This window comes from Ranitomeya variabilis, chromosome 6, assembly GCF_051348905.1.
Source record: "Ranitomeya variabilis isolate aRanVar5 chromosome 6, aRanVar5.hap1, whole genome shotgun sequence".
Classification (NCBI taxonomy): Eukaryota; Metazoa; Chordata; class Amphibia; order Anura; family Dendrobatidae; genus Ranitomeya; species Ranitomeya variabilis.
Genome location: NC_135237.1, coordinates 230,505,559 through 230,533,005, shown reverse-complemented (window position 1 = coordinate 230,533,005; position 27,447 = coordinate 230,505,559). Strand labels below are relative to the sequence as shown.

At 44.6% G+C, this 27,447-nt stretch overlaps 1 protein-coding gene across 1 annotated transcript in view; it reads right to left on the bottom strand.

Moving 5' to 3' along the window:
- SLC6A19 (solute carrier family 6 member 19) overlaps nt 1-27,447 on the bottom strand; it is a 752,476-nt gene that overhangs the window by 146,154 nt on the left and 578,875 nt on the right. The window lies entirely within an intron of this gene.

The window sequence follows — 27,447 nt, the reverse complement described above, 5'->3', positions numbered from 1 at the left end:
GGGCACTGGACCTGGGCTCATCAAATACATCCTGGTAGTCAGACAAAAACTCAGGGACCTCAGAAGGAGTGGAAGAAGCAATAGACACCAACGGAGTATCGCCATGAATTCCCTGACAACCCCAACTTGACACAGACATAGCTTTCCAATCTAAAACTGGATTATGAGCCTGCAGCCATGGCAGACCCAAAACGACAACATCATGCAAATTATGCAAAACTAGAAAGCGAATCACCTCCTGATGTACGGGAGTCATGCACATGGTCATTTGCGTCCAATACTGAGGCTTATTCTCAGCCAATGGCGTAGCATCAATTCCCCTCAGAGGAATAGGAAATTCCAAAGGCTCCAGGACAAAACCACAGTGCCTGGCAAACGACAAATCCATCAGATTCAGGGCAGCACCCGAATCCACAAAAGCCATAACCGGGTAAGACGACAAAGAACAAATCAAAGTAACAGACAAAATAAATTTAGGCTGTATAGTACCAATGGTGACAGGTTTAGCAATTTTCTTTAAGCGTTTAGAGCATGCTGAGATAACATGAGTAGAATCACCACAGTAAAAGCACAACCCATTTTGACGTCTATGACTTTGTCGCTCAATTCTGGTCAGAGTTCGGTCACATTGCATAGACTCAGGTCTCTGTTCAGAAAATACCGCCAAAGGATGAGCAGATTTGCGCTCCCGCAAACGCCGATCAACCTGAATGGCTAAAGCCATAGAATCACTCAGACTTGTAGGGGTGGGAAACCCCACCATAACATTCTTAATGGCTTCAGAAAGACCTTCTCTGAAATTTGCAGCCATGGCACACTCATTCCATTGAGTAAGCACCGACCATTAGGGTTGAGCGAAACGGGTCGATCATTTTCAAAAGTCGCCGACTTTTGGCTAAGTCGGCGTCTCATGAAACCCGATCCGACCCCTGTGCTTGTCGGCCATGCGGTACGCGACTTTCGCGCCAAAGTCGCGTTTCAATGACGCGAAAAGCGCCATTTCTCAGCCAATGAAGGTGAACGCAGAGTGTGGGCAGCGTGATGACATAGATCCTGGTCCCCACCATCTTAGAGAAGGGCATTGCAGTGATTGGCTTGCTGTCTGCGGCGTCACAGGGGCTATAAAGGGGCGTTCCCGCCGACCGCCATCTTACTGCTGCTGATCTGAGCTTAGGGACAGGTTGCTGCCGCTTCGTCAGAAGCAGGGAGAGCGTTAGGCAGGGTCCACTAACCACCAAACCGCTTGTGCTGCAGCGATTTCCACTGTCCAACACCACCTTCGGTGTGCAGGGACTGTGGAAGCTATTTTTTTTTTTTTTCCCCTCAGCGCTGTAGCTCATTGGGCTGCCCTAGAAGGCTCCGTGATAGCTGTATTGCTGTGTGTACGCCACTGTGGAAACCAACTGCTTTTTTCAAAGCACATATCCTCTTGTTCCTTCCTTTCTGCACAGCTATCTTTTTTGTTTGTCCACACTTTTTATTTAATTTGTGCATCAGTCCACTCCTATTGCTGCCTGCCATACCTGGCTTACATTACTGCAGGGAGATAGTAATTGTAGGACAGTTTTTTTTTTTTGTTTGTTTTTTTTTTGTGGGAGATTAAGATTGGCATTTCTGCTACAGTGCCATCCCTGTGTGTGCCATCTCTCACTGAGTGGGCCATAGAAAGCCTATTTATTTTTTCCGTGATTTGTGTTCTAAAATCTACCTCAACACAAAAACACTACATCAATCAGTGGGAGAAAAATATTGGCCTCAGTCAGGGCTTGTGTGCCACTGCTGTGTGTGCTATCTCTCATTCAGTGGGCTATAGCAAGCCTATTTTTTTTTTTTTTTAATATTATTTGGTTTCTAAAGTCTCCCTGAAAAAAAAAAAAAAACCTAAAAAAACAGTGGGAGAGTAATATTGCCCTTTCAGCTTGTGTGCCAGTCTTGACTCCTGGGTGTGCCACCTCTCTCCCTCTCATTCAGTGGGCCATAGAAAGCCTATTTATTTTTTTTTTTTAATATTATTTGGTTTCTAATTCTCCCTGAAAAAAAAAAAAAAAACCTAAAAAAACAGTGGGAGAATAATATTGCCCTTTCAGCTTGTGTGCCAGTCTTGACTCCTGGGTGTGCCACCTCTCTCCCTTTCATTCAGTGGGCCATAGAAAGCCTATTTATTTTTTCCGTGATTTGTGTTCTAAATTCTACCTCAACACAAAAACACTACATCAATCAGTGGGAGAAAAATATTGGCCTCAGTCAGGGCTTGTGTGCCACTGCTGTGTGTGCTATCTCTCATTCAGTGGGCTATAGCAAGCCTATTTTTTTTTTTTTTTTTTTTAATATTATTTGGTTTCTAAAGTCTCCCTGAAAAAAAAAAAAAACCTAAAAAAACAGTGGGAGAGTAATATTGCCCTTTCAGCTTGTGTGCCAGTCTTGACTCCTGGGTGTGCCACCTCTCTCCCTCTCATTCAGTGGGCCATAGAAAGCCTATTTATTTTTTTTTTTTAATATTATTTGGTTTCTAATTCTCCCTGAAAAAAAAAAAAAAAACCTAAAAAAACAGTGGGAGAATAATATTGCCCTTTCAGCTTGTGTGCCAGTCTTGACTCCTGGGTGTGCCACCTCTCTCCCTTTCATTCAGTGGGCCATAGAAAGCCTATTTATTTTTTCCGTGATTTGTGTTCTAAATTCTACCTCAACACAAAAACACTACATCAATCAGTGGGAGAAAAATATTGGCCTCAGTCAGGGCTTGTGTGCCACTGCTGTGTGTGCTATCTCTCATTCAGTGGGCTATAGCAAGCCTATTTTTTTTTTTTTTTTTTTTTAATATTATTTGGTTTCTAAAGTCTCCCTGAAAAAAAAAAAAAACCTAAAAAAACAGTGGGAGAATAATATTGCCCTTTCAGCTTGTGTGCCAGTCTTGACTCCTGGGTGTGCCACCTCTCTCCCTCTCATTCAGTGGGCCATAGAAAGCCTATTTTTTTTTTTTTTTAATATTATTGGGTTTCTAAAGTCTCCCTGAAAAAACAAAAAATACATAAAAAAACAGTGGGAGAGTAATATTGCCCTTTCAGCTTGTGTGCCAGTCTTGACTCCTGGGTGTGCCACCTCTCTCCCTTTCATTCAGTGGGCCATAGAAAGCCTATTTATTTTTTCCGTGATTTGTGTTCTAAATTCTACCTCAACACAAAAACACTACATCAATCAGTGGGAGAAAAATATTGGCCTCAGTCAGGGCTTGTGTGCCACTGCTGTGTGTCCTATCTCTCATTCAGTGGGCTATAGCAAGCCTATTTTTTTTTTTTTTTTTTTTTTTTTTTAATATTATTTGGTTTCTAAAGTCTCCCTGAAAAAAAAAAAAAAAACCTAAAAAAACAGTGGGAGAGTAATATTGCCCTTTCAGCTTGTGTGCCAGTCTTGACTCCTGGGTGTGCCACCTCTCTCCCTCTCATTCAGTGGGCCATAGAAAGCCTATTTATTTATTTTTTTTAATATTATTTGGTTTCTAATTCTCCCTGAAAAAAAAAAAAAAACCTAAAAAAACAGTGGGAGAATAATATTGCCCTTTCAGCTTGTGTGCCAGTCTTGACTCCTGGGTGTGCCACCTCTCTCCCTCTCATTCAGTGGGCCATAGAAAGCCTATTTATTTTTTTTTTTAAATATTATTGGGTTTCTAAAGTCTCCCTGAAAAAACAAAAAATACATAAAAAAACAGTGGGAGAGTAATATTGCCCTTTCAGCTTGTGTGCCAGTCTTGACTCCTGGGTGTGCCACCTCTCTCCCTTTCATTCAGTGGGCCATAGAAAGCCTATTTATTTTTTCCGTGATTTGTGTTCTAAATTCTACCTCAACACAAAAACACTACATCAATCAGTGGGAGAAAAATATTGGCCTCAGTCAGGGCTTGTGTGCCACTGCTGTGTGTGCTATCTCTCATTCAGTGGGCTATAGCAAGCCTATTTTTTTTTTTTTTTTTTTTTTTTTTTTTAATATTATTTGGTTTCTAAAGTCTCCCTGAAAAAAAAAAAAAAAACCTAAAAAAACAGTGGGAGAGTAATATTGCCCTTTCAGCTTGTGCGCCAGTCTTGACTCCTGGTTGTGCCACCTCTCTCTCTCTAATTGTGGGCCATAGAAAGCCTTTTTTTTTTTTTTTTTTAATATTATTTGGTTTCTAAAGTCTCCCTGAGAAAAAAAAAAAAATAAATTAGGTGGGAGATTAATATTGACATTAGTGCTTGAGTGACAGTCCTGCGTGTGTGTCATCTCTGTGATTTTGTGCCACAGAAAACAGAGTGTGTAACATTGTGCCTGATTTTCCTTGTGGTCTCACCAACCTGTTAAGGGATATTGAAATCATACTGAAGTTATAGCTCACCGTGTAAGTTGTTTGACAGCAACAAATAAAGTTACTTTGGTTAAGATTTTAAAACAATGAGGAAGTCTGGTGCAAGAGGTCGTCGTGGGCGTTCATTGTCAGCTGGTAATGATGGTAGTGGTAGTGGAGCATCAGGTGGTCGTGGGGATAAAAATATTCCACCTAAGTCTGGAGCTGTGGAGCCAGTTTCGTCGTCAGGCTACACAAGGCCTCGAACGCTCTCTTTTCTGGGAGTAGGAAAACCGCTTTTAAAGGCGGAGCAGCAACAGCAAGTTTTGGCTTACATTGCAGACTCAGCCTCTAGCTCTTTTGCCTCCTCTTCCGAAACTGGTAAATGTAAAAGCAGCGCGTCGCTTGTGGATGTTCACGGTCAGGGACAAGTCGCTTCCTTGTCCTCCTCAGCAAAAACTACAACAAGAGAGAAGGATGCAGCAGGCGACACAACGGGTCACTCCATGGAGCTCTTTACACATACCGTCCCTGGCTTAGAAAGTGAAACATTTAACAGGCCATGCCCATTACAAGTATATTCTGACATGGAGTGCACTGATGCACAGCCACAGCCAGAGTACTATGCTGCTCCTTTGACTCAGACCACCACATTGCCCTCTCAGGGTACAGATCCACAATCAGACCCTGATGAGACTATGTTGCCCCGCCACGAACGCTATACCACCGACCGACACAGTGACACAGACGAAGTTGCACACGAGCTCGAAGAGGAGGTAATAGATGACCCAGTTATTGACCCCGATTGGCAGCCATTGGGGGAACAGGGTGCAGGCGGCAGTAGTTCAGAAGCGGAGGTGGAGGAGGGGCCGCAGCAGGCATCAACATCGCAACAGGTTCCATCTGCCGGGCCCGTATCTGGACCAAAACGCGTGTCAAAGCCAAAACCTGTTGGAGCACAGCGTTGCCATCCGGTTAAAGCTCAGTCTGCAATCCCTGAAAAGGGATCCGAGTCTAGGAAGAGTGCAGTCTGGCATTTTTTTAAACAACATCCAACTGATCAGCGCAAAGTCATCTGTCAAAAATGTTCAACTAGCTTAAGCAGAGGTCAGAATCTGAAAAGTCTAAATACTAGTTGCATGCATAGACACTTAACCACCATGCATTTTCAAGCCTGGACTAACTACCAAACGTCCCTCAAGGTTGTAGCACCCTCGGCCAATGAAGCTAGTCAGCAACGCAACATCCCTTCCGTCACTGTAAGGCCACCATTTTCCGCACCACCGGCAGTATCTGTGCAGGTTTCTTTGCCAGCCAAAAGCAGTCAGGGTCAGGGAATCACCAGTTTTGTAGGAGGAAATATTGCATCTAGGGCACCGGCGGAAACAATACCGTCTCCAACCGTCTCTCAGTCTGCCATGTACACCGGCACACCCGAAAGTTCCACGATCTCCAGCTCTCCAGTCCAGCTCACCCTACATGAGACTCTGGTTAGAAAAAGGAAGTACTTATCCTCGCATCCGCGTACACAGGGTTTTAACGCCCACATAGCTAGACTAATCTCGTTAGAGATGATGCCCTACCGGTTAGTTGAAAGCGAAGCTTTCAAAGCCCTGATGGAGTACGCTGAACCACGATACGAGCTACCCAGTCGACACTTTTTTTCCAGAAAAGCCATCCCAGCCCTGCACCAGCATGTTAAACAGCGCATCGTCCATGCACTCAGGCAATCTGTGAGTACAAAGGTGCACCTGACTACAGATGCATGGACCAGTAGGCATGGCCAGGGACGTTATGTGTCCATCACGGCACACTGGGTGAATGTGGTGGATGCAGGGTCCACAGGCGACATCAATTTAGGGACAGTTGTGCCTAGCCCACGGTCTAGGAAACAGTTGGCTGTAGGCGTTCGCACCCCCTCCTCCTCCTCCTCGTCCTCCTGCAGAAGCTACAGCTCTTCCACAGAACGCAGTCGGCCAACCACTCCATCGGCAGATGACACTGTTGCACACCAGTTGTCCCATTATGGGCCAGCTACTGCCAAGCGTCAGCAGGCTGTATTGGCTATGAAGTGTTTGGACGACAACAGACACACCGCGGAAGTTCTGTCCGAGTTCTTGCAACAAGAAACGCAGTCGTGGCTGGGCACAGTAGATCTTGAGGCAGGCAAGGTAGTGAGTGATAACGGAAGGAATTTCATGGCTGCCATCTCCCTTTCCCAACTGAAACACATTCCTTGCCTGGCTCACACCTTAAACCTGGTGGTGCAGTGCTTATTGAAAACTTATCCTGGGTTCTCCGACCTGCTCCTCAAAGTGCGTGCACTTTGCTCACATATCCGACGTTCGCCTGTACACGCCAGCCGTATGCAGACCTATCAGCGGTCTTTGAACCTTCCCCAGCATCGCCTAATCATAGACGTTGCAACAAGGTGGAACTCAACACTGCACATGCTTCAGAGACTGTGCGAACAGAGGCGTGCTGTTATTTATTTGTGGGAGGATACACGGGCAGGCAGTAGGATGGCAGACATGGAGTTGTCAGGTGTGCAGTGGTCGAAGATACAAGACATGTGTCAAGTCCTTCAGTGTTTTGAGGAATGCACACGGCTGGTTAGTGCAGACAACGCCGTAATAAGCATGAGCATCCCCCTAATGCGTCTGCTGATGCAAAGTTTGACGCACATAAAGGAGCAGGCGTCTGCACCAGAGGAAGAGGGAAGCCTTGATGACAGTCAGCCATTGTCTGGTCAGGGCAGTGTACAGGACGAGGTAGCGGGCGAAGAGGAGGTGGAGGACGAGGAGGATGATGGGGATGAGTATATTTTTAATGCGGAAACTTTCACGGGGGCACAGGAAATTGGTTGCGTGTCACGGCCGGGTTCTGGTTTTTTGAGGGACACAAGTGACGTAGATTTGCCTGCAACTGCCCCTCAACCAATCACAACCGGCGATTTGACAAGTGGAACTTTGGCCCACATGGCGGATTATGCCTTACGTATCCTAAAAAGGGACACACGCATTACGAAAATGATGAACGATGACGATTACTGGTTGGCCTGCCTCCTTGATCCACGCTATAAAGGCAAATTGCAAAATATTATGCCACATGAGAACTTGGAACTAATATTAGCAACCAAACAATCAACTCTTGTTGACCGTTTGCTTCAGGCATTCCCAGCACACAGCGCACGTGATCGTTCTCACACGAGCTCCAGGGGGCAGCAGACTAGGAGTGTTAGGGGTGCACACATCAGAAGTGGCGTTGGACAGAGGGGTTTTCTGACCAGGTTGTGGAGTGATTTTGCTATGACCGCAGACAGGACAGGTACTGCTGCATCAATTGAAAGTGACAGGAGACAACATTTGTCCAGTATGGTTACTAACTATTTTTCATCCCTTATCGATGTTCTCCCTCAACCGTCATTCCCATTTGATTACTGGGCCTCCAAATTAGACACCTGGCCAGAATTGGCAGAATATGCATTGCAGGAGCTTGCTTGCCCGGCAGCAAGTGTCCTATCAGAAAGAGTATTCAGTGCTGCAGGTTCAATATTAACCGAAAAAAGGACTCGTCTGGCTACCCAAAATGTTGACGATCTAACATTCATTAAAATGAACCACAACTGGATTTCGAAATCTTTTGCCCCACCTTGCCCGGCCGACACCTAGCTTTCCTATGAAAAGCTCTTGCCTGTGAATTACTTTTCTAATGTCTAATTTGCTGCAGCTGATTGTACAGCATACGACATGTTTACACCTCCCTAAATGGCAAAACTCCCCACACGGGGCCGTGGTATCGCGACTTGGCGCAAGCACCCGTGAGACTGCTGTTTGTCTGAAGAGGTGGGTGTGCTCGCTTTTGGTTGACGGCATTGCTACTGGGTCCCTCATAGTACAATGTAGTGTCTCTGGCGGTGGTGGTGCGCACCCAACGTCAGACACACCGTTGTAACATGAGGGGCCCTGGGGCGGTCCCGCCGGCCTCAAGAGAGTTCCCCCCTACCCCAGCTCAAAATGTGCTCTACCACGTGCAAAATTATGTCGCACAGCTCCACCAATCTTTAGTCTATTCGCTGACATCATTCAATGTCTGGCACTGACAATACAAATTTGTAGACATCTATGATGCAACTTAAAGTAGTCTGTGTCTGTGTCCTATATTGGCACCATTAAATAGTTACTGCCAAATTAGTATGTCAGAAACTCAGTAGATGAGCCCACCCCTGTACCTAAGTATGCCACCTTTTTTTTTTGTTTTGGTTGTTTTGCGAGACATTAACATCTATTTATATTTTGGGAGTACTGGGACAGACACTCCTTGCACTACTCCTCCACTCACCACCAAGCTGCCTGTGTATCCATGTAACCGCTGTGAAACTGCCATGAGCCTATTGTTTGTTATTTTAGGCCTTTGATAGCCTGTCTGCGGTCCCTACTTTAAATACTCCTCCACTCACCACCAAGCTGCCTGTGTATCCATGTAACCGCTGTAAAACTGCCATGAGCCTATTGTTTGTTATGTTAGGCCTTTGATAGCCTGTCTGCGGTCCCTACTTTAAATACTCCTCCACTGACCAGACCACTGCTGCCCGTGTACCCCTGGAACCAATTATAAAGTGCCTACAGCCAGCCCATTTTCTTATGTTAGGCCTTTGAAGCCTGTCTGCGGTCCCTACTTTAAATACTCCTCCACTCACCACCACCAAGCTGCCTGCCCGTGTATCCATGTAACCGCTGTGAAACTGCCATGAGCCTATTGTTTGTTATGTTAGGCCTTTGATAGCCTGTCTGCGGTCCCTACTTTAAATACTCCTCCACTGACCAGACCACTGCTGCCCGTGTACCCCTGGAACCAATTATAAAGTGCCTACAGCCAGCCCATTTTCTTATGTTAGGCCTTTGAAGCCTGTCTGCGGTCCCTACTTTAAATACTCCTCCACTCACCACCACCAAGCTGCCTGCCCGTGTATCCATGTAACCGCTGTGAAACTGCCATGAGCCTATTGTTTGTTATGTTAGGCCTTTGATAGCCTGTCTGCGGTCCCTACTTTAAATACTCCTCCACTGACCAGACCACTGCTGCCCGTGTACCCCTGGAACCAATTATAAAGTGCCTACAGCCAGCCCATTTTCTTATGTTAGGCCTTTGAAGCCTGTCTGCGGTCCCTACTTTAAATACTCCTCCACTCACCACCACCAAGCTGCCTGCCCGTGTATCCATGTAACCGCTGTGAAACTGCCATGAGCCTATTGTTTGTTATTTTAGGCCTTTGATAGCCTGTCTGCGGTCCCTACTTTAAATACTCCTCCACTGACCATCAAGCTGCCTGCCCGTGTATCCATGTAACCGATGTAAAACTGCCATGACTGCCTACTGTTTGTTATTTTAGGCCTTTGATAGCCTGTCTGCGGCCCCTACTTGCAATACTCCTCCACTGACCACAATGCTGCCTGGAGTGCCTGCCTGTGTATCCATGTAACCGATGTAAAACTGCCATGACTGCCTACTGTTTGTTATTTTAGGCCTTTGATAGCCTGTCTGCAGCCCCTACTTGCAATACTCCTCCACTGACCACACCAATGCTGCCCGTGTACCCCTGGAACCTATTTAAAAGTTCATAGAGCCTAGTTATATATTTTATTTACTATTAATAAGGCCATGATGGACTACGCTGTACCACGCTACAAGCTAACCAGTCGACACTTTTTTTGCGAGAAAAGCCATCCCAACCCTCCACCAGCATGTAGAAGACCGCATTGTCCATGCACTCTGGCAATCTGTGAGTACAAAGGTGCACCTGACAACAGACGCATGGACCTGTAGGCATGGCCACGGAAGATTACGTGTCCATTACGGCGCAATGGGTTAATGTGGTGGATGCATGGTCCACAGGGGACAGCCTACTAAGTCTGTCTGCAGTCCCTAATTCAAATTGTCCTCCACTGTCTAAATCGGAACTTCCACCTTCTGGCTTTCGGCCTATAGTATCAGAAATTAAACTGCATTTGGCCTTCAACTTTGGTTAGGGCCTACTAACGGCTTCTGCCCCTCCCTGGTGTTGCCCTCAACTAAATAAAGCTGAGCTTCAACCTTCCGGCTCTCATTATGTGGTTTTAAAAAAAAAAATGGTGGTTAGGGCCTACTAACGGCTTCTGCCCCTCCCTGGTGTTGTCCTCAACTAAATAAAGCTGAGCTTCAACCTTCTGCTCCAAATTACCATTTTGAAAAATGCAATAGGCTTTTCCGGCCTACTAAAGGTGTCTGTCTGTGTGCCCCTCCCTGGTGTTGTCCTCAACTAAATAAAGCTGAGCTTCAACCTTCCGGCTCTCATTATGTGGTTTTAAAAAAAAAAATGGTGGTTAGGGCCTACTAACGGCTTCTGCCCCTCCCTGGTGTTGTCCTCAACTAAATAAAGCTGAGCTTCAACCTTCCGGCTCTCATTATGTGGTTTTAAAAAAAAAAATGGTGGTTAGGGCCTACTAACGGCTTCTGCCCCTCCCTGGTGTTGCCCTCAACTAAATAAAGCTGAGCTTCAACCTTCCGGCTCTCATTATGTGGTTTTAAAAAAAAAAATGGTGGTTAGGGCCTACTAACGGCTTCTGCCCCTCCCTGGTGTTGCCCTCAACTAAATAAAGCTGAGCTTCAACCTTCCGGCTCTCATTATGTGGTTTTAAAAAAAAAAATGGTGGTTAGGGCCTACTAACGGCTTCTGCCCCTCCCTGGTGTTGCCCTCAACTAAATAAAGCTGAGCTTCAACCTTCCGGCTCTCATTATGTGGTTTTAAAAAAAAAAATGGTGGTTAGGGCCTACTAACGGCTTCTGCCCCTCCCTGGTGTTGTCCTCAACTAAATAAAGCTGAGCTTCAACCTTCCGGCTCTCATTATGTGGTTTTAAAAAAAAAAATGGTGGTTAGGGCCTACTAACGGCTTCTGCCCCTCCCTGGTGTTGTCCTCAACTAAATAAAGCTGAGCTTCAACCTTCCGGCTCTCATTATGTGGTTTTAAAAAAAAAAATGGTGGTTAGGGCCTACTAACGGCTTCTGCCCCTCCCTGGTGTTGCCCTCAACTAAATAAAGCTGAGCTTCAACCTTCCGGCTCTCATTATGTGGTTTAAAAAAAAAAAATGGTGGTTAGGGCCTACTAACGGCTTCTGCCCCTCCCTGGTGTTGCCCTCAACTAAATAAAGCTGAGCTTCAACCTTCTGCTCCAAATTACCATTTTGAAAAATGCAATAGGCTTTTCAGGCCTACAAAAGGTGTCTGTCTGTGTGCCCCTCCCTGGTGTTGTCCTCAACTAAATAAAGCTGAGCTTCAACCTTCCGGCTCTCATTATGTGGTTTTAAAAAAAAAAATGGTGGTTAGGGCCTACTAACGGCTTCTGCCCCTCCCTGGTGTTGCCCTCAACTAAATAAAGCTGAGCTTCAACCTTCTGCTCCAAATTACCATTTTGAAAAATGCAATAGGCTTTTCCGGCCTACTAAAGGTGTCTGTCTGTGTGCCCCTCCCTGGTGTTGTCCTCAACTAAATAAAGCTGAGCTTCAACCTTCCGGCTCTCATTATGTGGTTTTAAAAAAAAAAATGGTGGTTAGGGCCTACTAACGGCTTCTGCCCCTCCCTGGTGTTGTCCTCAACTAAATAAAGCTGAGCTTCAACCTTCCGGCTCTCATTATGTGGTTTTAAAAAAAAAAATGGTGGTTAGGGCCTACTAACGGCTTCTGCCCCTCCCTGGTGTTGCCCTCAACTAAATAAAGCTGAGCTTCAACCTTCTGCTCCAAATTACCATTTTGAAAAATGCAATAGGCTTTTCAGGCCTACAAAAGGTGTCTGTCTGTGTGCCCCTCCCTGGTGTTGTCCTCAACTAAATAAAGCTGAGCTTCAACCTTCCGGCTCTCATTATGTGGTTTTAAAAAAAAAAATGGTGGTTAGGGCCTACTAACGGCTTCTGCCCCTCCCTGGTGTTGCCCTCAACTAAATAAAGCTGAGCTTCAACCTTCTGCTCCAAATTACCATTTTGAAAAATGCAATAGGCTTTTCCGGCCTACTAAAGGTGTCTGTCTGTGTGCCCCTCCCTGGTGTTGTCCTCAACTAAATAAAGCTGAGCTTCAACCTTCCGGCTCTCATTATGTGGTTTTAAAAAAAAAAATGGTGGTTAGGGCCTACTAACGGCTTCTGCCCCTCCCTGGTGTTGTCCTCAACTAAATAAAGCTGAGCTTCAACCTTCCGGCTCTCATTATGTGGTTTTAAAAAAAAAAATGGTGGTTACGGCCTACTAACGGCTTCTGCCCCTCCCTGGTGTTGCCCTCAACTAAATAAAGCTGAGCTTCAACCTTCCGGCTCTCATTATGTGGTTTTAAAAAAAAAAATGGTGGTTAGGGCCTACTAACGGCTTCTGCCCCTCCCTGGTGTTGCCCTCAACTAAATAAAGCTGAGCTTCAACCTTCCGGCTCTCATTATGTGGTTTTAAAAAAAAAAATGGTGGTTAGGGCCTACTAACGGCTTCTGCCCCTCCCTGGTGTTGTCCTCAACTAAATAAAGCTGAGCTTCAACCTTCCGGCTCTCATTATGTGGTTTTAAAAAAAAAAATGGTGGTTAGGGCCTACTAACGGCTTCTGCCCCTCCCTGGTGTTGTCCTCAACTAAATAAAGCTGAGCTTCAACCTTCCGGCTCTCATTAAGTGGTTTTAAAAAAAAAAATGGTGGTTAGGGCCTACTAACGGCTTCTGCCCCTCCCTGGTGTTGCCCTCAACTAAATAAAGCTGAGCTTCAACCTTCCGGCTCTCATTATGTGGTTTTAAAAAAAAAAATGGTGGTTAGGGCCTACTAACGGCTTCTGCCCCTCCCTGGTGTTGCCCTCAACTAAATAAAGCTGAGCTTCAACCTTCTGCTCCAAATTACCATTTTGAAAAATGCAATAGGCTTTTCAGGCCTACAAAAGGTGTCTGTCTGTGTGCCCCTCCCTGGTGTTGTCCTCAACTAAATAAAGCTGAGCTTCAACCTTCCGGCTCTCATTATGTGGTTTTAAAAAAAAAAAATGGTGGTTAGGGCCTACTAACGGCTTCTGCCCCTCCCTGGTGTTGCCCTCAACTAAATAAAGCTGAGCTTCAACCTTCTGCTCCAAATTACCATTTTGAAAAATGCAATAGGCTTTTCAGGCCTACAAAAGGTGTCTGTCTGTGTGCCCCTCCCTGGTGTTGTCCTCAACTAAATAAAGCTGAGCTTCAACCTTCCGGCTCTCATTATGTGGTTTTAAAAAAAAAAATGGTGGTTAGGGCCTACTAACGGCTTCTGCCCCTCCCTGGTGTTGTCCTCAACTAAATAAAGCTGAGCTTCAACCTTCTGCTCCAAATTACCATTTTGAAAAATGCAATAGGCTTTTCCGGCCTACTAAAGGTGTCTGTCTGTGTGCCCCTGCCTGGTGTTGCCCTCAACTAAATAAAGCTGAGCTTCAACCTTCTGCTCCAAATTACCATTTTAAAAAATGCAATAGGCTTTTCCGGCCTACTAAAGGTGTCTGCCCCTCCCTGGTGTTGTCCTCAACTGAACAAAGCTGAGCTTCCACATTCTGGCTTTCGCCCTATACTATCAGATATTAAACTGCATTTGGCCTACTAGTGTGGTTAGGCCCTTGAAACAGTGTCTGCTGCTCTTGGGTTTGCTACTCCACTGAACAAAGCAATGCCGCCTGTTTAGTCCTGTTACCAATTTTGAACTGCATGTAGCCTACTTTATTCTTTGGCCCTATATCTGTTTCCTCCTCATCCTGCCCATTGCCCAGCCACTGCTAAATGAGTCTGCTGGTACATTGACCTAGACCACTACATTCCCCTTGTACTCTACACAGCCAGAATCTGTCCCTGCTGAAAGTAAGGTTCCCCTTCCCGCATGTTATACCACCTTACACAGGGACAAAGAGGAAGGTGCAGATGAAAGTGCAGGTTCCTTCATCAGGTGGGGGGGCATACTCGTTGGCGACGTCACTGGCACAGGGCCCCTCAGAGTACGCAAAAGTGTCGCTGCTGGTGGGAGGCGCCCCCGCCATGCAAACACACCGCCGTACTTTGAGGGGCCCTGTGCCAGTGGCAATGCGAACGAGTGGGCCCCCCCCCTGCTTGCTCAGGATCACAGCACTTGCAACTTTTAAATACTTACCTTTCCCTGCAACACCGCCGTGACGTAGTCCGCATTTCCTGGGCCCACGAAAAACTTGAGCCAGCCCTACTCCCCCCACAACTTTCCCCCAATTCCCTATGCCCAACTACTATTATACAGTTAATTAAGATTGGCAAGCTTCAGAAACAAGAATGGATGTTTTTGGCATTAAAATGGGCACTGTAGGTGTTTTCCTGGCCTCCACTCACTGCCGACTATGCTTCCCCATTGACTTGCATTGGGTTTCGTGTTTCGGTCGATCCCCGACTTTTAGCGATAATCGGCCGACTGCACTCGACTCGACTCTGGACAAAATCGGGTTTCCCAAAACCCTACTCGATCTTAAAAAAATGAAAGTCGCTCAACCCTACCGACCATTTCCGAAATTTTTGACAATACACCTCTGCTTCATCCTGACCTTGAGAGATAGCCAGCAACGCTTTTTCTGCCTGATTCTCAAGATTAGGCTCCTCATAAAGCAGTCCAAGAGCCAGAAAAAATGCCTCTACATTAAGCAATGCAGGATCTCCTGGCGCCAGAGAGAAGGCCCAATCTTGAGGGTCGCCACGCAACAAGGAGATAACAATTTTAACTTGCTGAGCGGAATCACCAGAGGAACGAGGTCTCAGAGATAGAAATAACTTACAATTATTCTTAAAATTCATAAACCTAGATCTATCTCCAGAAAACAACTCAGGAATGGGTATCTTTGTTTCTGACATAGGGCTATGAATAACAAAATCCTGAATACTTTGCACCCGTGCAGTAAGATGATCCACACTAGAAGTCAGAGTCTGAATATTCATGTCTGCAGCTGAGCTCAAAACCAACCAGAGTTCAAGGGGATGAAAGAAGCTAAACAGACTGCAGCAAAGGAAAAGCGGGAGGAAAAAAAAATGTACTCGGGTCTTCTTTTTATCCCACTTCTGCGATGCATTAAACACTTTTTGGCCTGCTATACTGTTATGATCCTTAGTGGTTGAGGATCACAAATTACTCCAGCTAAGTAACAAACATAGGACAAGCTCTAGGGAGGTGGTAAACTGGACTGACCGCAAAACTGAACCTATCCAAACACACTAGAAGTAGCCAGTGAACGTGCCTAAAAATCCTAGACGTCTCGAGCCAGCCTGAGGAACTAACTACCCCTAGAGAGAAAGAAAGACCTAAAGATATAGAAGACCCCAACATGTAATAACGGTGAGGTAAGAGGAAGGCACATACACAGGGGTGAAAACAGATTCAGCAAATGAGGCCCACTAATACTAGATAGCAGAAAATAGAAAAGGGGTCTGTGCGGTCAGTAAAAAACCCTTACCAAAATATCCACACTGAGATTTCAAGAACCCCCGCACCAACTAACGGTGTGGGGGGAGAAACTCAGTCCCCTAGAGCAACCAGCAAGCGAGGAGATCACATTTTAGCAAGCTGGACAAGAAACATGAGAATGCTGATAATCAAAAAATGAACAAACAAAAACTTAGCTTGTCTTGGAGAGACTGGGAGCAAGGTAGTCGCAAGGAATCTGAAGAGCACTGAATACATTGATAGCAGGCAAGGAACTGAGTATCCAGGTGAGCTAAATAGGAAACCAGCCAAGGATAACGAACCAGCTGATGCAGCCAACCTGCAGAAAGACAACACTACACAGTACCGCTTGTGACCACTAGAGGGAGCCTAAAAATAGAGTTCACAACAGCTGCCCTCCGCTGCTTTCCTCCCCCTCCTCTCCCCTCTGGTGCCCCCCGCTGTCCGATCCCACCCCCCGTACCGCTGGAGTCCCGGCCACCCAGCCAGTGTCCGTCCGGCATCTTCAATGGGTGCCGCCATCTTCCAAAATGGCGGGCTCATGCGCAGTGCGCCCGCCGAATCTGCCAGCCGGCAGATTCGTTACAGGTACATTTTGATCACTGTGATAGGTTATATCACAGCTATCAAAATTAAAAAAATAGTAAATAAAGCCCCCCTTATCACCCCCATAGGTAGGGAAAATAATGAAATAAATAAAATATATTTATTTTTATTTTTCCACTAGGGTTAAGGTTAGAATTAGGGTTAGGGCTAGGGTTAGGGCTTGGGTTAGGATTAGAATTAGGGTTAGGGTTAGTGTTAGAATTAGGCTATGTGCAAACGGTGCGGATTTGACTGTGGATCCGCAGCAGGTTGGCCGCTGCGGATTCGTGGCAGTTTTCCATCACGTTTACAGTACCATGTAAACCTATGGAAAACCAAATCCGCTGTGCCCATGGTGCGGAAAATACCGTGCGGAAACGCTGCATTGTATTTTCCGCAACATGTCAATTCTTTGTGCGGATTCCGCAATGTTTTACATCTGTTCCTCAATAGGAATCCGCAGGTGAAATCCGCACAAAAACACTGGAAATCCGCAGTAAATCCACAAGTAAAACACAGTGCGTTTTACCTGTGGATTTTTCAAAAACGGCGCGGAAAAATCCGCACACGAATCCACAACGTGGGCACATAGCCTTAGGGTTAGGGCATGGAACTAGAGTTAGGGTTGGAATCAGGGTTAGGGTTAAGATTAGGGTTAGTGGTGTGTTGAGGTTAGGGTTATGGTTAGGATTGGGATTAGGGTTGGTTGTGTGTTGGGGTTAGGGTTGGGATTAGGGTTTAGGGGTGTGTTGGGGTTAGGGTTGTGGTTAGGGGTGTGTTGGGGTTAGGGTTGTGATTACGGTTATAGTTAGAGTTGGGATTAGAGTTAGGGGTGTGTTGGGGTTAGTGTTGGAGTTAGAATTGAGGGGTTTCCACTGTTTAGGCACATCAGGGGGTCTCCAATCACAACATGGCGCCACCATTGATTCCTGCCAATCTTGCATTCAAAAAGTCAAATGGTGCTCCCTCCCTTCTGAGCCCCTACGTGTGCCCAAACAGTGGTTTACCCAAACATATGGGCATAAGCGTACTCAGAAAAAATTGTACAACAATTTTGGGGGTCTAATTTCTCCTGTTACCCTTGGAAAAATTAAAAAATGGGGGCTAAAAAATTATTTTTGTGAGGAAAAAAAGATTTTTTATTTTCACGGCTCAGCGTTATAAAATTCTGTGAAGCACTTGGGGGTTCAAAGTGCTCACCACAAATCTAGATAAGTTCCTTGGGGGATCTAGTTTTTAAAATGGGGTCACTTGTGGGGGGTTTCTACTGTTTAGGTACATCAGGGGCTCTGCAAACGCAACGTGACGCCCGCAGACCATTCCATCAAAGTCTGCATTTCAAAACGTCACTACTTCCTTTCCGAGTACCGACGTGTGCCCAAACAGTGGTTTACCCCCACATATTGGGCATCAGCATACTCAGGACAAACTGCACAACAACTATTGGTGTTCAGTTTCTCGTGTTACTCTTGTGAAAATAAAAAATTAGGGGCTAAAAAAATCATTTTTGAGGAAAAAATATGATTTTTTATTTTCATGGCTCTGCGTTATAAACTGTTATGAAACACTTGGGGATTCAAAGTGCTCACTACACATCTAGATATATTTCTTGGGGGGTCTAGTTTCCAAAATGCGGTCACTTGTGGGGGTTCCTACTGTTTAGGAACATCAGGGGCTCTGCAAACGTAACATGACACCTGCAGACCATTCCATCAAAGTCTGCATTTCAAAAAGTCACTACTTCCTTTCTGAGCTCTGCCATGCACCCAAACAGTGGTTTACTTCCACATATGGGGTATGAGCATACCCAGGACAAGCTGGACAACAACTTGTGCGGTCCAATTTCTCCTGTTACCCTTGTGAAAATAAAAAATTGTGGGCTAAAAAATAATTTTTGAGGAAAGAAAAATGATTTTTTATTTTCATGGCTCTACGTTATAAACTTCTGTGAAGCACTTGGGGGTTCAAAGTGCTCATCAGACATCTAGATGAGTTCCTTTGGGGGTCTAGTTTCCAAAATGGTGTCACTTGTGGGGGAGTTCAAATGTTTAGGCACACAGGGGCTCTTCAAAGGCGACATGGTGACCGCTAACAATTGGAGCTAATTTTCCATTAAAAAAGTCAAATGGCGCTCCTTCCTTCCGAGCCTTGCCGTGTGCCCAAACAGTGGTTTACCTCCACATGTGAGGTATCGGTGTACTCAGGAGAAATTGCCCAACACATTTTGTGATCCATTTTATCCTGTAGCCCATGAGAAAATGAAAAAATTAAGGCTAAAGGAATTTTTTGTGAAAAAAAAGGACTTTTTCATTTTTACGGATCAATTTGTGAAGCACCTGGGGGTTGAAAGTGCTCACTATGCATCTAGATAAGTTCATTGGGGGGTCTAGTTTCCAAAATGGGGTCACTTGTCGGGGAGCTCCAATGTTTAGGCACAAAGGGGCTCTCCAAACACGACATGGTGTCCGCTAACAATTGGAGCTAATTTTTCATTCAAAAAGTCAAATGGCGCTCTATCCCTTCCAAGTCTTGCAGTGTGCCCAAACAGTGGTTTACCCCCACATGTAAGGTATCGGTGTACTCAGGAGAAATTGCCCAACACATTTTAAGATCCATTTTATCCTGTTGCCCATGTGAAAATGAAAAAATTGAGGCTAAAAGAATTTTTTGTGAAAAAAAAGTACTTTTTCATTTTTACAGATCAATTTGTGAAGCACCTGGGGGTTGAAAGTGCTCACTATGCATCTAGATAAGTTCCTTGGGGGACTAGTTTCCAAAATGAGGTCATTGTGGGGGAGCTCCAATCTTTAGGCACACCAAACGCGACATGGTGTCCGCTAAAGATTGGAGCCAATTTTTCATTATGGCGCTCCTTCCCTTCCGAGCCATGTGCGCCCAAACAGTGATTCCCCCCACATATGGGGTATTGGCTAACTCAGGACAAATTGTACAACAACTTTCGGGGTCCAGTTTATCCCTTGCGAAAATAAAAAAAATAGTTGCTAAAAGTTCATTTTTGTGACTAAAAAGTTAAATGTTAATTTTTTCCTTTCATGTTGATTCTGCTGCTGTGAAACACTTGAAGGGTTAATAAACTTCTTGAATGTGGTTTTGAGCACCTTGCGGGGTGCAGTTTTTAGAATGGTGTCACTTTTGGGTATTTTCAGCCATGTAGACCCCTCAAAGTGACTTCAAATGTGAGGTGGTCCCTAAAAAGAATGGTTTTGAAAATTTTGTTGTAAAAATCAGAAATCGCTGGTCAAATTTTAACCTTTATAACTTCCTAGCAAAAAAAATTTGTTTCCAAAATTATGCTGATGTAAAGTAGACATGTGTGAAATGTTATTTATTAACTATTTTGTGTCACGTAACTCTCTGGTTTAACAGAATATAAATTCAAAATTTGAAAATTGCAAAATGTTCAAAATTTTTGCCAAATTTCCATTTTTTTCACAAATAAACGCAAAAATTATTGACCTAAATTTATCACTAACATGAAGCTCGATATGTCACAAAAAACAGTCTCCGAACCGCTAGGATCCGTTGAAGCGTTCTTGAGTTATTACCTCATAAACATAGTAACATAGTAACATAGTTATTAAGGTTGAAGGAAGACTTTAAGTCCATCTAGTTCAACCCATAGCCTAACCTAACATGCCCTAACATGTTGATCCAGAGCAAGGCAAAAAAAAACCATGTGGCAAAGAGTAAGTGCAGCGCCCCAGAGTCCTGGTCGTTGCAGTAATGTCATTCTTCCACCAGGGGGAGTGATATTACGTCTGGAGGTAATAAAGAAGATCTCCTGTTCAGGTATCACAGCCACACCACACACTTCACACTCCAGTCCACTAGGGGGAGCAAAGGGTTCTATCTATTAGGCCACTCCTCACAGTTAGGTAAAACTGGTGTATTTTGGTTAGGAAGTAGAGAGAAGCGAGCTGGATTCGATCTAGTGAGCATCATAGTTACATAATTACATAGTTATTAAGGTTGAAGGAAGACTTTAAGTCCATCTAGTTCAACCCATAGCCTAACCTAAGATGCCCTAACATGTTGATCCAGGGGAAGGCAAAAAAACCCCATGTGGTAAGAGTAAACTCCACCATGGGGAAAAAAATTCCTTCCCGACCCCACATACGGCAATCAGACTAGTTCCCTGGATCAACGCCTTATCAAGGAATCTAGTATAAATACCCTGTAACAGTATACTTTTCCAGAAAGGTATCCAGGCCCCTCTTAAATTTAAGTAATGAATCACTCATTACAACATCATATGGCAGAGAGTTCCATAGTCTCACTGCTCTTACAGTAAAGAACCCGCGTCTGTTATTATGCTTAAACCTTTTTTCCTCCAGACGTAGAGGATGCCCCCTTGTCCCTGTCTCAGGTCTATGATTAAAAAGATCATCAGAAAGGTCTTTGTACTGTCCCCTCATATATTTATACATTAACATAAGATCACCCCTTAGCCTTCGTTTTTCCAAACTAAATAGCCCCAAGTGTAATAACCTATCTTGGTATTGCAGACCCCCCAGTCCTCTAATAACCTTGGTCGCTCTTCTCTGCACCCGCTCTAATTCAGCTATGTCTTTCTTATACACCGGAGACCAGAACTGTGCACAGTATTCTAAGTGTGGTCGCACTAGTGACTTGTATAGAGGTAAAATTATGTTCTCCTCATGAGCATCTATGCCTCTTTTAATACATCCCATTATTTTATTTGCCTTTGTAGCAGCTGCCTGACACTGGCCACTGAATATGAGTTTGTCATCCACCCATACACCCAGGTCCTTTTCATTGACAGTTTTACCCAGAGTTTTAGAATTAAGCACATAGTTATACATCTTATTACTTCTACCCAAGTGCATGACCTTAACCCTTTCGCGACATGCGCCGTACATGTACTGCGCATGTCGGGTCCCCTGCTTTGATGTGCGCTCCGGCGGTGAGCGCACATCAAAGTCGCGACATGTCAGCTGTTTTGTACAGCTGACATGTGCGCGCAATAGCGGCGGGTGAAATCGCTTTTCACCCGCCGCTATTAACCTGTTAAATGCCGCTGTCAAATGCAGACAGCGGCATTTAACTACCGCATCCGGCCGCGCGGCCGGAAATTACGTCATCGCCGACCCCCGTCACATGATCGGGGGTCGGCGATGCATCAGGAAGGTAACCATAGAGGTCCTTGAGACCTCTGTGGTTACTGATGCCGGCCTGCTGTGAGCCTGTGGTCGGCGCTCACAGCACACCTGCATTTCAGCTACATAACAGCGATCTGATGATCGCTGTTATGTAGCAGAGCAGATCGGGCTGTGCCTGCTTCTAGCCTCCCTTGGAGGCTATTGAAGCATGGCAAAAGTGAAAAAAAAAAGTTTTTAAAAATGTGAAAAAAATATTAAAAATATAAAAGTTTAAATCACCCCCCTTTCGCCCCATCCTAAATAAAACAATAAAAAAAAACCAAACCTACACATATTTGGTATCGCCGCGTTCAGAATCGCCCGATCTATCAATTAAAAAAAAGCATTAACCTGATCGCTAAACAGCGTAGCGAGAAAAAAATCCGAAACGCCAGAATTACGTTTTTTTGGTCGCCGCGACATTGCGTTAAAATGCAATAACGGGCGATCAAAAGAACGTATCTGCGCCGAAATGGTATCATTAAAAACACCAGCTCGGCACGCAAAAAAATAAGCCCTCACCCGACCCTAGATCACGGAAATTGGAGACGCTACGGGTATCGGAAAATTGCACTTTTTTTTTTTTTTTTTTAAAGCAAAGTTTGGAATTTTTTTTCACCACTTGGATAAAAAATAACCTAGACATGTTAGGTGTCTATGAACTCGAAATGACCTATAGAATCATAATGGCAGTTCAGTTTTAGCATTTAGTGAACCTAGCAAAAAAGCCAAACAAAAAACAAGTGTGGGATTGCACTTTTTTTGCAAATTCACCGCACTTGGAATTTTTTTCCCATTTTCTAGTACATGACATGGTAAAACCAATGATGTGTTTCAAAAGTACAACTCGTCCCGCAAAAAACAAGCCCTCACATGGCCATATTGACGGAAAAATAAAAAAGTTATGGCTCTGGGAAGGAGGGGAGCGAAAAACGAAAACACAAAAACGAAAAAGGGCCGCGACTTGAAGGGGGTAACATTTATCCCCATTAAAGCTCATTTGCCATTTATCAGCCCAAGCTTCTAGTTTACATAAATCATCCTGTAATATAAAATTGTCCTCCTCTGTATTGATTACCCTGCAGAGTTTAGTGTCATCTGCAAATATTGAAATTCTACTCTGAATGGCCCCCTACAAGGTCATTAATAAATATGTTAAAAAGAAGAGGGCCCAATACTGACCCCTGTGGTACCCCACTACTAACCGCGACCCAGTCCGAGTGTGCTCCATTAATAACCACCCTTTGTTTCCTATCCCTGAGCCAGCTCTCAACCCACTTGCACATATTTTCCCCTATCCCCATTATTCTCATTTTATGTATCAACCTTTTGTGTGGCACCGTATCAAAAGCTTTTGAAAAGTCCATATATACTACGTCCACTGGGTTCCCTTGGTCCAGTCCGGAACTTACCTCTTCATAGAAGCTGATCAAATTAGTCTGACATGAACGGTCCCTAGTAAACCCGTGCTGATACTGGGTCATGAGGTTATTCCTCTTCAGATACTCCAGTATAGCATCCCTTAGAATGCCCTCCAGGATTTTACCCACAGTAGAGGTTAAGCTTACTGGCCTATAATTTCCGAGTTCAGTTTTTAATAATAATAATAATAATAATAATAATCTTTATTTTTATATAGCGCGAACATATTCCGCAGCGCTTTACAGTTTGCACACATTATCATCGCTGTCCCAGATAGGGCTCACAGATTTGTCCCCTTTTTAAATATTGGCACCACATTTGCTATACGCCAGTCCTGTGGTACAGACCCTGTTATTATGGACTCTTTAAAGATTAAAAATAACGGTCTATCAATGACTGTACTTAGTTCCTGCAGTACTCGGGGGTGTATCCCATCCGGGCCCGGAGATTTGTCAATTTTTGTGATTTTTAGACGCCGCCGTACTTCCTGCTGGGTTAAGCAGGTAACATTTAATTGGGGATTTTTATCACTAGTCATATTGGCTGCCATGGGATTTTCTTTTGTAAATACTGATGAAAAAAAGTCATTTAGCATATTGGCTTTTTCCCCATCCTCATCCACCATTTCACTCAGACTATTTTTAAGGGGGCCAACACTATCATTTTTTAGTTTCTATTTATGTAGTTAAATAATATTTTGGGGTTATTTTTGCTCTCTCTGGCAATGAGTCTCTCTGTCTCAATCTTTGCTACCTTGATTTGCTTTTTACAGAATTTATTTAATTTTCTATATTTATTTAATGCCTCATCACTACCTACTTCCTTTAATTCTCTAAATGCTTTCTTTTTGTCACTTATTGCGCCCCTTACAGCTCTATTTAGCCATATTGGTTTCCTCCTATTTCTAGTATGTTTATTCCCATACGGTATATACTGTGCACAGGTCCTTTCCTGGAGGCTAATAAACGTCTCCCATTTTCTTTGTGTATTTTTATGCCTCAGGATATCGTCCCAGTTAATTGCACCAAGATCCTCTCTCATCCGTTGGAAATTTGCTCTCCTGAAGTTTAGTGTCCTTGTCACCCCCCTACTACCCATCTTATTAAAGGAGACCTGAAAACTTATTATTTTGTGATCACTATTCCCCAAGTGACCCCCAACCCTTATATTTGCTATGCGGTCTGGCCTGTTGGTTAATATTAGGTCTAGCAGTGCCCCCCTTCTTGTTGGCTCCTGAACCAGTTGTGAAAGGTAATTGTCTCTCATAGTTGTCAAAAACCGATTACCTTTACTGGAATTGCAGGTTTCTGTTCCCCAATCTATTTCAGGGTAGTTGAAGTCCCCCATAATAATGACTTCTCCTTGAGTCGCAGCTTCATCTATTTGCTTTACGAGGATATTCTCCATTGCTTCCATTATTTTTGGAGATTTATAACAAACCCCTATCAATAATTTATTATTTTTTCCCCCTCCCCTTATCTCCACCCACAGGGACTCTACATTTTCATTAGATTCACCTATATTATCATGCAGGATGGGTTTTAAGGTGGATTTTAATACAGACACACCCCTCTCCCTCGCTTATCTGTACGGTCATTTCTGAACAGACTATAGCCCTGCAAGTTAACAGCCCAGTCATGGCTCTCATCCAGCCATGTTTCAGATATCCCCACCATGTCATAATTATGTTCCAACAACATTAGTTCAAATTCGTCCATTTTGTTGGCGAGGCTTCTGGCATTAGTATACATGCACTTGATGTTCCTCTCTGTACCTCTATTCTTTCTTAAATTACTAACTGTTCTAACCCCACCCCCCATGCCCCCGCCACCCCTAACTTCCTTATTTGTGCCCAGGTCTCTATCTGCACTATCTTCCCCTCCTATAAAATGAATACCCTCCCCCCCAATCCCTAGTTTAAACACTCCTCCAACCTTCTTACCATTTTTTCCCCCAGCACAGCTGCACCTTCCCCATTGAGGTGCAGCCCGTCCCTAGCGTAGAGCCTGTAGCCAACTGAGAAGTCGGCCCACTTCTGCAGGAACCCAAACCCCTCCTTCCTACACCAATTCTTGAGCCACTTATTAACCTCCCTAATCTCCCGTTGCCTCTCTGGCGTGGCACGTGGTACAGGCAGTATTTTGGAAAATACAGCGTTGGAGGTCCTTGCTTTCAGCTTGCAGCCTAATTCCCTGAAATCATCTTTAAGGACCTTCCACCTACCTCTAACTTTGTCATTTGTGCCAATGTGCACCATGACCGCTGGGTCCTCACCAGCCCCTCCCAGTAATCTGTCCACCCGATCAGCAATGTGTCGGACTCGAGCGCCAGGTAGGCAGCACACCGTTCGACGATCCCTGTCTTTGTGACAGATTGCCCTATTTGTTCCCCTAATAATTGAGTCCCCCACTACCAGCACCTGTCTGGCCTGCCCTGCTCTCCTATTTCCCTCCTTACTAGAGCAGTCACTCCTCCGGCTTTCAGAGGACATGCCTGGCTGCAGCAGTGCTACCCCTGTACTGGCACCCCCCTCATCCGCCAACTTAGCGAACTTATTGGGGTGTGCCAGATCAGGACTAGCCTCCCTGGCACTCTTCCCTCTACCCCGCCTTCTATCTGTCACCCAGCTAACTGCCTTACTGTCCTGCAGCTCCATCCTACCATCCCCCTCCTCATCTATCCCATTGAGCGTCTGCTCTGTGAGCAGAAGACTCCTCTCCATATTGTCTATGGATCTCAGTGTTGCCAGCTGCACATTTAGATCCAGAATCTGGGATTCCAAATGCACAACGTGCTCACATCTCGCACAGCAGTATGCACCCTCGACCGGCTGATCAAGGACTGCATACATGAGGCAAGATGTGCACTGGATGGCATTAACAATAGTGGAGCACATTTCCTAATGGGGATTGCACCACAGAAACGTTATATAAAAAATAAATACAAAGTATTAATTAAAGGGACACTGGTCAGAATTGCAAAAAATGGCCAGGTCATTAAGGTCAAAATAGGCTGGGTCATGAAGGGGTTAACCTTTATGCACAATTGTATGGGGCACATGTTTCTATGGAGCATCTTATGAGGCCATTATTGACCTTTATGCAGCATTGTATGGGGCAAATATTTCTATGGAGCATCTTATGGGACCATCAACCTTTGTGCAGCATTGTATGGGGCAAATGTTTCTATAGAGCATCTTATGGGGCCATTATTAACCTTTGTTCAGCATTGCATGATGCATATTTTAATATGGAGCATTTTATGGAGCCCATCATAAACTGTATGGAGCATTATATGGGACTCCTGATTCAATATGGATATTCTAAAACCTACTGATGTCTCGGTTAATTTTACTTTTATTGGTATCTATTTTTATTTTTGAAATTTACCAGTAGCTGCTGCATTTCCCACCCTAGGCTTATACTCGAGTCATTAAGTTTTCCCACTTTATTTGTGGCAAAATTAGGGATCTCGGCTTATACTCGGGTCGGCTTATACTCGAGTATATACGGTATATACCAAATAAATGTTCCCAAGAATAAGTAAAACTGTATTGCTGAGAAATGCAACCCAGCAACACTTCTAAATGTGTTTTTTTTAGTGTTGTTTATTACTAAAATGTACTCCTGAACATGGAATAGTGTAAAAGTATGAAATGTGAAGAAAGAATCCAAATATTCAAACGCTTTTTCCTACTGTTATATAGCACCAAAATGTGACAGAAAGCATGTAATACTGTATGAAGGAGTAATCCAATCCTGAACTATTTTTCAATGTTTTTTGTAAGTTTTATATACCACCCTAATGCAACAATAACCATGCTAAATTGTATGGATGAGTCATTGATGTCATAAAAAAAAGTTGAAATAAATGTACTTGATGTACTTATAGAGTCGTAAAGGCTTTCCAGAAATTTCAAAGCCAGGCAGAAAATATGAGGAGGGTCATCCATAGACCCCTGAAAGGCAACAACTGGCAGGCCTCATTAAAATATTGAATATCACTTACACTTTGTGCTGCTGTCACCTGGTTGTATGGAAAAGTGTGGGCTAATCCAGGCTTTGTTCATTTTGAAATTGTCCCGGAGGCAGGTCTTTCCCCCAAATCTAGTCGCCCAGCCGTCACACATGGCCTCTGAGCGCCGGGCGCCGCTTCCTCTTCCTTCAGTAGCATCCACAGTGCCTGCGCTGGAAGTTCGAAGGGCAATGCAACTGCGCATGCCCCCCAAAAAATCAACAGCGCAGGCGCCGGGGACGCTACTGAAGGAAGAGGAGGTGGCGCCTGACGCGCAGAGGCCATGATTGATGGTTGTGAGGCGTCTAGATTCAGGGGGAAAGACCTGCCCCCTGGACAATTTCACAATATGAGGAACAAATTTCAAAAGCCATTATTGCAGCAGTGCCAGGGACCCAAACTAAAAGAGCGACCTTGTCAGAATGCAGCATCAGTGCTGCACAAGGTGGCTCTTTTAGTTACAAACGCCTGGGG